Genomic DNA, 13,031 nt, shown 5'->3' with positions numbered 1-13,031 from the left:
TTGGTTGGTATTGGGTTATTTTTGGATTTGATAACTAATGGTGCCTCTTTAGGTTTATTAAAGTTATAACTTTCATAACTGAGTGTGGTACTTGGATTGTTAGTTGTTGTCTTAAAGTCAGTTTACCAGCTTCCTGTGCCAGCAGAGCAGTGGCAGCTAGTGCTTTAAAACAAGGAGGCCATCTAAGTGCCACAGAATCTAATTACCTAGATAAGTATGCCACCGGGCGATGCTATGACTTTATGACTTGAGTTAGAACTCCTATGGCTATTCTCTTTCACTCGTGGACACACAAAAGAAAGGCTTAGTTAGATCTGGCAGTCTTAAAGCTTGCGCCTGAGTTAAGTCTTCTTTGATTTATTTTAAAACCTTCTAATCAGCTTCCTATAGGAGGGGCTATTTCTTTCCTCTTTTTGTGGCTTTATGTAATGGCTTAACCATTAAGGAAGGAGACCACCCCTCATATTGTCTTATGCCTGATTTCTGCCTCCAAAAAAAGAAAAAGTAAAAGCTAAGAGGCAGAAATGAAATCCATAGGCAGACAGCCCGGCACTGCACCCTGGGCCTGGTAGTTAAAGATCAACCCCTGACCTAACTGGTTATGTTACCTATAGATTCCAGACATTGTATGGAAAAGTATTGTAACAATCCCTGTCCTTTTCTGCTCCGTTGTGATGACCGGTGTACGCAGCCCCCAGTCACATACCCCCGCTTGCTCAATCAATCATGACCCTCTCATGCAGACCCCCTAAGAGTTGTGAGCCCTTAAAAGGGACAGGAATTGCTCACTCAGGGAGCTCAGCTCTTGAGACAGGAGTCTTGCTGATGCTCCCGGCCAAATAAACCCCTTCTTTCTTTAACTTGGTGTCTGAGGAGTTTTGTCTGTGGCTTGTCCTGCTACATTTCTTGGTTCCGTGACTGGGAAGTGAGGTGATTGGTGAATGGTTAAGGCAGCTCCTTAGGCAGCTTAAGCCTGCCCTGTGGGACATCCCTGTGGGGGACTCTGACCAGCCTGAGCTACCTGAGAGTGCTCCCAGGTAGGCATTTGCCCCAGTGGGACACCTTGTGGAGCAGTGTGTGGCAGGCACCTGTGGAGGATCAATGCAGTGGTTGAACATGGGGAAGGAACTGGAACTTGGAATCCAGATATCTAAAACTTGGTAATACTGGTCTTTGGCATTGTCTACTCCATTTGGGTGGAAGCATGGCCTGATCACCCATGGTGTGCCTTTATTGGCACTTTGGTTTTGGTTTTGACTTGGTTTGAATTGCTTAACAGGACTGGTCTTGGGAACTTGCCTACTCCATTTGAGTGGAAGTGTGGCCTGATCACCCATGATGTGCCTGTACCGGCACTTTGGTTTTTGTTTTTGACTTGACTTGGATTGCTTGATACTTTGGTTTTGGGTTTTTACCTGGCTTGGATTTCTTGATACTCTGATTTTGGTTTTGATTCTGGTATGGTGTAAACCATAAAAGTGCATATGTGCTCTTTTAACCCATTCTTTGTTTTGTTGTGTGTGTGTGGTGTGAGCGTGGTATTTTTTCTTGAGGAAGCATGGGTCAGGCACAAAATAAGCCCACCCTACTAGGAACTATATTGAAAATTTTCAAAGAAGGATTTAAGGGAGACTATCGAGTACTATGACACCAGGAAAACTTAAAACTTGGTGTAAAATAGACTGGCCAGCATTAGAAGTGGGTTGGCCATCAGAAGGAAGCTGGGACAGGTCCCTTGTTTCAAAGGTATGGCACAAGGTAACCTGTAAAGCCAGGACACCCAGACCAGTTCCTGTACATAGACACTTGGTTACAGCTGGTTTTAGATCTCTCCACAGTGGTTGAGAGAACTACAGCATGAGCAAGGCAGAGAGAGAGAGAGAGAGAGGCAGAGAGGAGAAAGAGAGAGGCAGAGAAAGAGAGGAAGAGAGAGAGGCAAAAGGAAAGTCAAAGAGAGAAAGAAAGAGAAAGAGAGATATCTACAAGTAGTTAAGAAATAAATATATACCCTATTCCTTTAAAAGCCAGGGTAAATTTAAAACCTATAATTGATAATTGAAGGTATTCTCTGTAACCCTATAACACTCCAATACCACTTCATTGTCAGTGTAAACAAAGGTGTAGCCTGAAAGCACTGAGTTCACTGACAACCTGTAGCCTTCCTATCAAAAAATCCTTAACCTATCTACGGATGGCCAAAATGTATTCAATCTGTTGCAGCAACTGCTTTGCTAACAAAAGAAAGTAGAAAAATAACTTTTAGAGGAAACCTCAATGTGAGCGTACCTCACCAGTTCAGAAGAATCCTAAGGAAAAAGAAAAAAGGGGGGGGGGGGGGGAAGTGGGGCAAAATGTATGTACAAAGAATATTATATGGTAAATTCTTGTCCTGAAATAAATTAACTGGTTGTCTAAAGAGAGAAATGTTTGTAATAAGTCAGAAAGTTAAGGCATGTTGTAAAATTGCCTGTAAAAGTCATGAAAAAAAAGTTATTAAAAAAGGTGTGTTAGAAAAAGAATTTATGCAGGAAATGTTGTATAATTTAAAAGCAATTAGGCCTGCTGAATATAAAACTATTGAAGAGAGAGTTTGTGTGCAAGGTGTAGAAGGAAAGTAAAATATACCTTTGGTAAAGGGATTATAAGGAGGCATAAGAGTGGATTTTTACCTACATTAAAAATTTAAAATTTTTTTTAAAGGTTTAAGCAAGTTTTCAAACATTAATTGTATGTAAATTCTGTGTGTAAACATATTAGCTAAAGTTAAGTAAGTATCTTCCAGTTTTTCTGTAAAATGGACATTAAAATAAAAGCATAGCAGGTTTTTCTTAAAGCACCAATCTGCTCTTTAGTGAAAATTATAAAAGATTAAAAAGAGTCTATAAAATCTTACCTTATGGTCAAACATTAAAAATTAGATAAATATATCTACAAGATTTTATTAAAATTAGGTTTAACATTAATAACACACTAATATAAAGGTAAAATTTAGCTTCTCTGGTATAAAAATCATACAAAAAGCATTATTAAATATAAAATGGTGTTTGTCTTTCTTTGGTCTAAAAACTAATAAAAATAGGTGCTAAAGGAAATCTCAGTAAGAAGGTACCAAAGACTATAAACTCCACTGTTGATGTCCCCACATTTAAAACAAAAGGTCAATTTCTTAGAAATTATATACTTGGTTTATCTTCCACTTTCCTCAAAACTAAAAGTCTTTTAGCACATGCACTACCCCTAGAATTTCTGGTAAACGAGCACCAGCCTGAAGATCACATTCTCATCAAAGGGTGGAAAGAAGAAAAACTCAAGCCAGTCTAGGAAGGACCTTACCTTGCGCTGCTAACCACTAAGACTGCTGTTCATACAGCAAAAAAGGATGGACTCATCACACCCGAGTCAAGAAAGTGCCACGCCCTCTGGAGTCAAGAGCCATAGTCCCAGGGGAAAACCCTACCAAACTAAAGCTAAAAAATTAACTCTTTTCATCTATCCTATTACTTTTTCTTCTTTCCTCATTCTATTGCTGACCATCTAGTTATTAACATAACCAAGACAATTTCACCTCAAACTATTGCATTTAATGCTTGCCTTGTTATACCCTGTAGAAACTTGTCAAGTCAAAGACCGCTTTCTACTTCAGAAAAGTACTTCTGTCCCTCCTGACTCTTCTCAGCCTGGGCATTAGTAAACTAGGACCATTTAATCTGGGGAGATTTCAATAAAGACCCCACTGCCAAACAGAAGTCTTGCCCCCCAATGTAGAGCTTTCATACCATATTTGGTTCCACGTTCTGTGGACCACTAATGAGCAAGGATGGACTGCCCCAACTGGTTTTTGTAATTTCCTAAAACCATTCATTCATTTTACTAGAGGATCATAGAAGTTAAAGATTTAAAACAAACTTTGGCAATTAAGACACGATACCAAGATGCAAATGCCTGGTTAAAATGGATCAAATATTCCATCTGAACGTTAAACAAAAGTAATTGTTATGGTTGTTCACATGGCAGGCCAGAGGCCCAGATTGTCCCCCTTCTACTAAGGTGGTCCTCCAGTCGACCAGGCATAGGCTGCGTGGTAGCTTTTTTCCGGGATTCTACAGCCTGGAGTAATAAGACATGCCAAGCTCTCTCTGCAGTATCCTGAAATCTGGCACCCTGCTGGCCAGTCCCCAAAGGCTGTCCAGTTTCCATCTGCCAACACTAAGTTCACTTCATGTCTCTCATGACAGGGAGGAAACTTAGCGTTCCTTTGAGACCTGAAGGGATGTGATGAGCTTAATAATTTTCAAGAGCTTATCAATTAGTCAGCCCTTGTTCATCCCCGAGCAGATGTGTGGTGGTACTGTGGTGGACCTTTACTGGACACTCGGACAAATAACTAGAGTGGCACTTGTGCGTTAGTACATTTGGCTATACCTTTCACCCTGGCATTTCATCAACCAGAGGGAGAAAAAAATAAGACATTGAAAAGCAAGAGAATTCAACTCTCACATCTATTTAGATGTAACTGGAGCCCTGCAAGGAATACCAAATCAATTTAAAGCTTGAAATCAATTAGCTACAGGATTTAAGTCAATGTTTTAGTGGGTGACAGTTAATAAAAATGTAGATTAGATAAACTATATCTATTATAACCAACAGCAACAAGCTTTTCATGAGTTAAAAAAAAACCCAAAAAACAACAACTCATATCAGCCCCAGCCCTGAGGCTACCTGACCTGACAAAACCCTATGTGTCAGAAAGAAAAAAAAAAATGGCAGTTGGAGTTTTAACCCAGACTGTGGGGTCCTGGCCAAGGCCAGTGGCCTATCTCTCAAAACAAAGAGATGGAGTTTCCAAAGGCTGGCTCCCATGTCTAAGGGCCCTGGCAACAACAACCCTGTTAGCATAAGAAGCAGATAAGCTAACTCTTGGGCAAAACCTAAACATAAAGTCCTCCTATGCTCTGTTGACTTTAATAAATGCTGAAGGACATCATTAGCTAATGAATGCTAGACTAACTAGATACCAAAGCTTGCTCTGTGAAAATCCCCACATAACCATCGAGCTTACAACACCCTAAACCCTGCCACCTTGCTCCCAGTATCAGAGAGCCCAGCTGAACATAACTGTATAGAGGTATTGGACTCAGTTTATTCTAGTGGGCCCAACCTCCAAGACCATCCTTAAACATCAGTAGACTGGGAGCTGTACGTGGATGACAGCAGCTTCGCCAACCCCTGCAAAGGGACTCTGAAGAAGATGACAAGCCCCGCTCCAGTCACAACTGGAAGCTGACTGGTCCACGCACAGCCAAAGCATGAGGAAACTCATCGTGGGACTCATTTTCCTTAAAATTTGGACTTGTACTGTAAGGACTTCAACTGACCTTCCTCAGACTGAGGACTGTTCCCAGTATATACATCAATTCACTGAGGTAGGAGAAAAGATTGCTACAGTTCTATTATTTTATAGTTATTATAAGTGTACGGGGACTCTAAAAGAAACTTGTTTATATAATGCTATTCTATCCAAGGTATGTAGCCCAGTCTCTAAAGTCACTTCATGTTATGTTGTGGAGGAGCTTTAATGGGAGATCAATGGCCACAGGAAGCCCAAGAATTAGTGCCTATAGACCCAGTTCCTAATGGATTCCCAGTCCAAAGAATCACCCTGATAATTTCTGAGTTCCAAAAGTCTCAATTATTGGACAATATTGCATAGCTAAAGAAAGAAAAAAATTCACTCATCCTGTAGGATGACTTAGTTGCCTGGGACAGAAACTATATAATAGTACCACAAAAACAGCCACCTAGTGGAGTTCAAACCACACTAAGAAAAATCCATTCAGTAAATTTCCAAAGTTGCAGACCACGTAGGCCCACCCAGAATCCAACCGGGACTGGACAGCCCCCACTGGGCTATACTGGATATGTGGACATAGAGCCTATGCTAATCTGCCTGACCAGTGGACAGGTAGTTGTGTTATTGACACTATTAAACCAATTTTCTTTCTACTGCCGATAAAAACAGGTGAACTCCTGGGCTTCCCTGTCTGTGCTTCCCGTGAAAAACGAAACATAGCCATAGGAAATTAAAAAGATGATGAATAGCCTCCTGAAAAATTTATACAATACTGTGGGCCTGCCACTTAGGCACAAGATGGCTCATGGGAATACTGGACCCCTACTTACATGCTCAGCTGAGTCATATGGTTGCAAACTGTCTTGGAGATCATCACTAATAAAACTGGTAAAGCCTTGACTGTTCTGGCCTGGCAAGAAACTCAGATGAGAAATGCTATCTATCAAAATAGACTACTTGATAGCAGCTGAAGGAGAAGTCTGTAGAAAATTTAACCTTACATTGCTGCCTGCACATAGATGACCAGGGGCAAGTAGTCAAATATATAGTTAAAGACATGACAAAACTGGCACATGTGCCTGTACAAGTGTGGCACAGATTTGACCCTGAGGTCTTGTTTGAAAATGGTTCCCAGTGTAGAAGGATTTAAAACTCTTTAAATTATAGTAGTTATAGGAACTTGCTTACTGATCCCTTGTTTACTACCTGTACTCATTCAAATGATAAAAGGTTTCATTACTACTCTAGTTCACCAGAAGGCTCCAGCACAAGTCTACTACATGAATCACTATCGATCTGTCATGCAGAAACACATAGATAGTGAGGATGAAGGTGAGAACTCCCACTAATAAAATGAGTGAGAGTCTCAAAGGGGGGGAATAAGGAAGGAGACCACCCCTCATATTGTCTTATGCCTAATTTCTGCCTCCAAAAAAAGAAGTAAAAACTAAAAGGTGGAAATGAAATCCATAGGCAGACAGCCTGGCATAGCACCCTGGGCCTGGTAGTTAAAGATCGACCCCTGACCTAACTGGTTATGTTATCTATAGATTCCAGACATTGTATGGAAAAGCATTGTAAAAATCCCTGTCCTTTTCTGTTCCATTCTGATTACCAGTGCCTGCAGCCCCCAGTCACATACCCCCTGCTTGCTCAATCAATCACGACCCTCTAACATGGACCCCCTTAGAGTTGCAAGCCCTTAAAAGGGACAGGAATTGCTCACTCAGGGAGCTCGGATCTTGAGACAGGAGTCTTGCCGATGCTCCCAGCCTGATAAACCCCTTCCTTCTTTAACTCAGTGTCTGAGGAGTTTTGTCTGCAGCTCTTCCTGCTATACCATGAGCAAGAAATTTGGGATCTAGATGTGGCAGAACCTTGCTTCCTTTAGGAACTTTTTAATCTATCACCGGGTGGTTGGAGTGGAAAGCACACAAACAGCTTGCTTTTATTCAGTACTGAGCTATCATTTTCATTGACTAACATAGAAGCCTAAATACTGAACACTTTCCAAGCAAAATTGAGCCTTTTTCCTTGACACTTCATATCCTTCCTTCTACAGCAGGTGCAGGAGGTCTTGGATTCCTCTTGGGTGCAGTAGCCTTTGGCCAGTGGCTTTTTCATCCTACAGCCTTGACTATTTTCTTTATTATTATTCTCTGGACATTCACCTTTAGCCTTGGCTGGCTCTCAAATCCTCGTCTAGACTGGCCTTTTCCATGACTGCATTTATGCCTGCATCCACACCTCTTTGCAAACTAGCATCTTTTTCTGTAAGGGCTGTTGTTGGGAAATTAGCCTTTCTTAAGCCTGTGATCAGCTTCCTTGTTTGACTCCTGATCTCGGTTAACTTACACCTTGGTAGCCACTTCAATAAGCTGAGTAGCCAAATTTCCACCTGATATTTCCTTGGGACTGCCTTATGAATGCCATATTCACCATGTCTAATTCTCAGCAGCCTCAGGGTTAAATGGAGCGTAAAACTGAAATGCCTTACAAAGTCTTTCATAAAACTGGCTTGGACTTTCATCTACAATTTGGAGCACCTCTGAGATTTTTCCTATATTGATTGCCTTTTTCTTGCTGTCTCTCAGCCTTTGCAGAAGCCCTTCTCAGCAAGTCTACAGGCACTAAAGCTGGGTTGCCTCACCAGAGTCCTAGTGGGGGTCCTCTTGTTCCTTGAGAGGCAGGTATTCGCATAACTCAGGCATGACTAGACTTGAGACAGCCTGCCTGACTTTCTCAGCTTCCACTTTAACTTCCTGGAGTGAAGGCTTAGATTTCTCCTTCTTGGTTATAGCTTAGGGTATATATCCATCTGAGCCTGGCTGCTCAGGGGCAGTTAGCCTAGGTAAAAGGGGCTAGATTGGAAAGTATGGAGGAGTCATCTTCATTCCTTCTGGTGGTTCTTGCAAAACCGTTTTTTCCTGTAGCTTTCCTTTTTCTCCATAGCTGACAGCACAGTCAGCTGATTTATCTAGGACTTCTTTTTTTTTTTTTTTTTTTTTTTTTTTTTTGAGACGGAGTCTTGCTCTGTAGCCCGGGCTGGACTGCAGTGGCCGGATCTCAGCTCACTGCAAGCTCCGTCTCCCGGGTTTACGCCATTCTCCTGCCTCAGCCTCCCGAGTAGCTGGGACTACAGGCGCCCGCCACCTCGCCCGGCTAGTTTTTTGTATTTTTAGTAGAGACGGAGTTTCACCGTGTTAGCCAGGATGGTCTCGATCTCCTGACCTCGTGATCCGCCCGTCTCGGCCTCCCAAAGTGCTGGGATTACAGGCTTGAGCCACCGCGCCCGGCTAGGACTTCTTTTTTAACTTTGTGTTTTCCTGCAAAGCTGCTTTCTTTCGACTCGAACCATGAGCATTTTTGCCACAAGCTGCTAGTCAAGCCTGCATCCAGCCATGAGTCAATATAAGAAAATTTGGTCTGAATGCCTTGACTGTCCTCTGACTCCAGTCACTACCTTAAATACACCCCCAATTGTTTCCTTATCTATAGTATCTCTGGCAGGCCAGCCAACACTAAAAGAGGACTATTCTATTTCACAGAGAGTTCTTAGCATCTGAGGGGTTAACTTAACTCCTTAATCTCCTGCAAAGCCTTTCTTAAAGTTCGTTAACATACATCTAATGTGGTGGGTTTTGATGCTCTTTCTCCTATCACGGTGCAGCACATTCACCTTTCCTTTCACTCTGGACCGATTGGATGATTGGACCTGGTTGGTCCTACACTGCTGGTAGCTTATAGAGTCTACTAAGAAACCTGCAGCCTCCCACACGTGACTCCTTACAATGGTTCTTCCCAGAACTGTCTCTCTCACACTCATACACTTCCTCACTCCTAATTCCCTTTCCTGGTTGGGGCAGTGAGGCACTCTCACCACCTCCGGTTTCTTTTCCTAACCAACTTAGCGAGCCACTCCCGTCCTGTGTCAGTTACTTTTAGTCAAAAGGGGTGAGCCACTCTCACTACTTTCAGTTTCCTTTCCTGACTGACCCACAAGCCTCTCTTGCACCCTGTCAGTTAGGGTGAAAGTTTCATCCAAATCATTTAGCAACTACCGTTGTTCCTAGTCCTTCTGGGTCAGATTAGTCCTCACACCCTGGGAGGTGATTAGGCTCCCCTTCCATCCGTAGGGAAGGGTTCTGCCTCAGGGTCCAAACCTTACCGTGATTCAGATGTCTGCTTTCGTTTCCTGATACTATCCAGCAATCCCCTTTACTGGTTCCATTTCCACTGTTGGGAAGGGCACCTGGACACGGAGGGCAATCCCCTTTTGGGTTGAAGCTCTCCCATTGGCATCAAGGGGCCCAGTTCTTCCCTGTCCAGGAGACTCAGTCCCACAGGCAGAGTCAAAAACCTGCCATCCCCAGTCCCAGGTTTCAGCACCAAAATGTTGTAGAAAATTAAGAAACTGTAGAGACCAATCTGGAGGAAGGAGAGCTTTTATTTTAGGTGTACACTGGCTCAGCAGACATGCGTCCTGAAAGTCTGAGTCTTGAACAAAGAAAACCAGGGCCTTTTAAGCATCCTGAGGCAGGAGCTATGTGAAGCAATAAGCAGGCTTGCAGAAGTAAGAACAAAGGCCTTTGTGTCTCTTTTGCAACATGTTTTACATCTTTGGGAAACTTGGTTTGCAGCTTATGCTTATCTGTTTTGTGACCTTGCAGCTGTGTAGGGAAGAAAGAAACTGGAGTTTACGGAGCTTACAAAATATGTGGAGGGTAGATACGGTCAATGTGTCTTGAAACAGACAGTACTTTCTTTAACTTTAACTTTAGAGGGGCTACTTAAATTCTTTTTAGCCTTTGTTAATACAGCAATTCATTGTATGAACTATTGTTATTTTTCTTACTGTTACTATAATGTTTACTACTATTATGTTATTATTCTGTTATTTTCTTAATTTCTTACTTCAAAGCGATTGCTCCAAACATGAGACAGGGAGCAAGTATATTACATATTTTATAGAGATATATATATACACACACACATATATGTTTTTTCATTTACTTTTAAATCTGCACTTCTTTCAACAACATAAATGTACTGAGGCAGTTGTATGGAATTGGATAACTAATCACTACATTTCTTTGTAATAAACAAATTCCTTGAATCTTAGTTTTCGTAAATTCTGAAGATTATAAAGGGACAAACTTTTCTGAACTCTCATTTGTATTTATCTATGAAAAAGTTATAGACTTAGTGACTGCTCAATTTTAAAAAAATTGTTTAAGTCCAAAGTGAGTCTATGTGTTACATAATAGGTATTCAAAAAATATTTATGGAGGGTAATTGAATTGAAATTCTTCCCAATGCAGAGTTCACAAGTTGTTAAACCAGAGTTGGTATCTTTTCCTGCCTTAGCAGTAGAAATTTGGGTGAATCTCATCAGTTCATTTTCCTCCTCTGTAAAATGGATAAAAACTACCTGTCTGTGTCATAGGTTGATTATGAGATTCAAATAATAACATATTCATAAAAGTACATCATAAGCTTCACAGAACTCTACAAATAAAAATAAATATTATTTTTGAACTAAGAAAAACATTTTATTTTTAGAAAGAACTTTAAAATTCTAGACACTTATTTAAAAACCTAATATTACTTTTAAAGAAGATAATGATAAAATTAAGTTCTCTTACAGAAGTGATATAAAGAGTGGCATTTTGATTTTCTTTATATCCTTTGCCCACTTTTTGATGAGGTTGTTTGATTTTTTTCTTGTAAATATATTTATGTTTCTTGTAAATTCTGGGTATTAGACCTTGTCAGATTGATAGTGTCAGGCCTCTGAGCCCAAGCCAAGCCATCACATCCTCTGTGACTTGGAGGTATACACCCAGATGGCCTGAAGTAACAAGAATCACAAAAGAAGTGCAAATGCTCTGCCCCACCTTAACTGATGACATTCCACCACAAAAGAATGAAAATGGCCGGTCCTTGCCTTAAGGGATGACATTATCTTGTGAAATTCCTTTCCTGGCTCATCCTGGCTCAAAAAGCTCTCCCACTGAGCACCTTGTGACCCCCACTCCTGCCCGCCAGAGAACAACCCCCCTTTGACTGTAATTTTCCTTTACCTACCCAAATCCTATAAAATGGCCCCACCCTTATCTCCCTTTGCTGACTCTCTTTTCGGACTCAGCTGCCTGCACCCAAGTGAAATAAACAGCCATGTTGCTCACACAAAGCCTGTTTGGTGGTCTCTTCACACGGATGTACATGATAGGTAGATTGCAAAAATTTTCTCTCCTTACGTAAGTTGCCCGTTTACTCTGATGATAGTTTCTTTTACTGTGCAGAAGCTCTTTAGTTTAGTTGGATCTCATTTGTCATTTTTGGCTTTTGTTGAAATTGCTTTTGGCATTTTAGTCATGAATTCTTTGCCCGTGCCTATTTCCTGAATGGTATTGCATAGGTTTTCTTCTAGGGCTTTTATGGTTTTGGGTTTTCCATTTAAGTCTTTAATCCATCTTGAGTTAATTTTTTAAAGGTGTAAGGAAGGGGTCCAGTTTCAATTTTCTGTATATGGTTAGTTAGTTTCCCCAGCACCAGCTACTGAATAGGATGTCCTTTCCCCATTGCTTGTTTTTGTCAAGCTTGTCAAAGATCAGATAGTTGTAGATGTGTGGTGTTATTTCTGAGGTCTCTGTTCTGCTCCATTGGTCTATATTGTCTGCTTTGGTACCAGTACCATGCTGTTTTGGTTACTGTAGCCTTGTAGTATAGTTTGAAGTCAGGTAGCGTGATACCTCCAGCTTTTTTCTTTTTGCTTAGGATTGTCTTGGCTATACAAGGTCTTCTTTGATTCCAGATGAAATTTAAAATACTTTTTTTCTAATTCTGTAAAGAATGTCAATGGTAGTTTCATGGGAATAGCATCGAATCTATACATTACTTTGAACAGTATGCCCATTTTCACAATATTGATTCTTCCTATCTATGAGGATGGAACGTTTTTCTATTTGTTTGTGTCCTCTCTATGAACAGACACTTGTTAAAAGAAGACATTTACACAGCCAATGCACATATGAAAAAAATCCCCACATCACTGATCATCAGAGAAATGCAAATGAAAACCACAATGAGATACCATCTCACACTAGTCAGAATGGTGATTATTAAAAAGTCAGGACATAATAGATGCTGGCAAGGCTGTGGAGAAATAGGAATGCTTTCACATTGTTGGTGAGAATGTAAATTAATTCAACCGTTGTGGAAGACAATGTGGTTATTACTCAAGGATCTAGAAGCAGAAATACCATTTGACCAAGCAATCCCATACTGGGTATATACCCAAAGGAATATAAATCATTCTACTATAAAGACACATGCACACATATGTTACTGCAGCACTATTTACAATAGTGAACACATGGAACCAACCCAAACACCCATCAATGATAGACTGGATAAAGAAAATGTGGTACATATACACCATGGAATACCATGCAGCCAGAAAAATGAATGAGATCATGTTATTCGCAGGGACATGGATGGAGTTTGAGGCCGTCATTCTCAGCAAAGTAACACAGGAACAGAAAACCAAACACCATATGTTCTCACTTATAAGTGGGAGCTGAACATTGAGAACCCACGGACACAGAGAGGCAAACAGCACACTCCAGGGTGTGTTGGGGGTTTGGGGGCAAGGGGACGGAACTTAGAGTATAGTTCA

At 41.0% G+C, this 13,031-nt stretch overlaps 1 protein-coding gene across 1 annotated transcript in view; it reads right to left on the bottom strand.

The window, feature by feature from the left end:
- Nucleotides 1–10,130, bottom strand: part of LOC103216306 (histone H3.3A-like) — an 85,316-nt gene extending 75,186 nt beyond the window's left edge. The window contains exon 1 of the mRNA XM_073019191.1: nucleotides 9,519–10,130. The gene's annotated coding sequence lies outside the window, so the exon portion shown is untranslated. The remainder of the gene's footprint in view (nucleotides 1–9,518) is intronic.
- Between the last annotated feature and the right edge of the window lie 2,901 nt (nucleotides 10,131–13,031).

This window comes from Chlorocebus sabaeus, chromosome 9, assembly GCF_047675955.1.
Source record: "Chlorocebus sabaeus isolate Y175 chromosome 9, mChlSab1.0.hap1, whole genome shotgun sequence".
Classification (NCBI taxonomy): Eukaryota; Metazoa; Chordata; class Mammalia; order Primates; family Cercopithecidae; genus Chlorocebus; species Chlorocebus sabaeus.
This window is presented reverse-complemented; position numbering and strand designations above follow the sequence as displayed.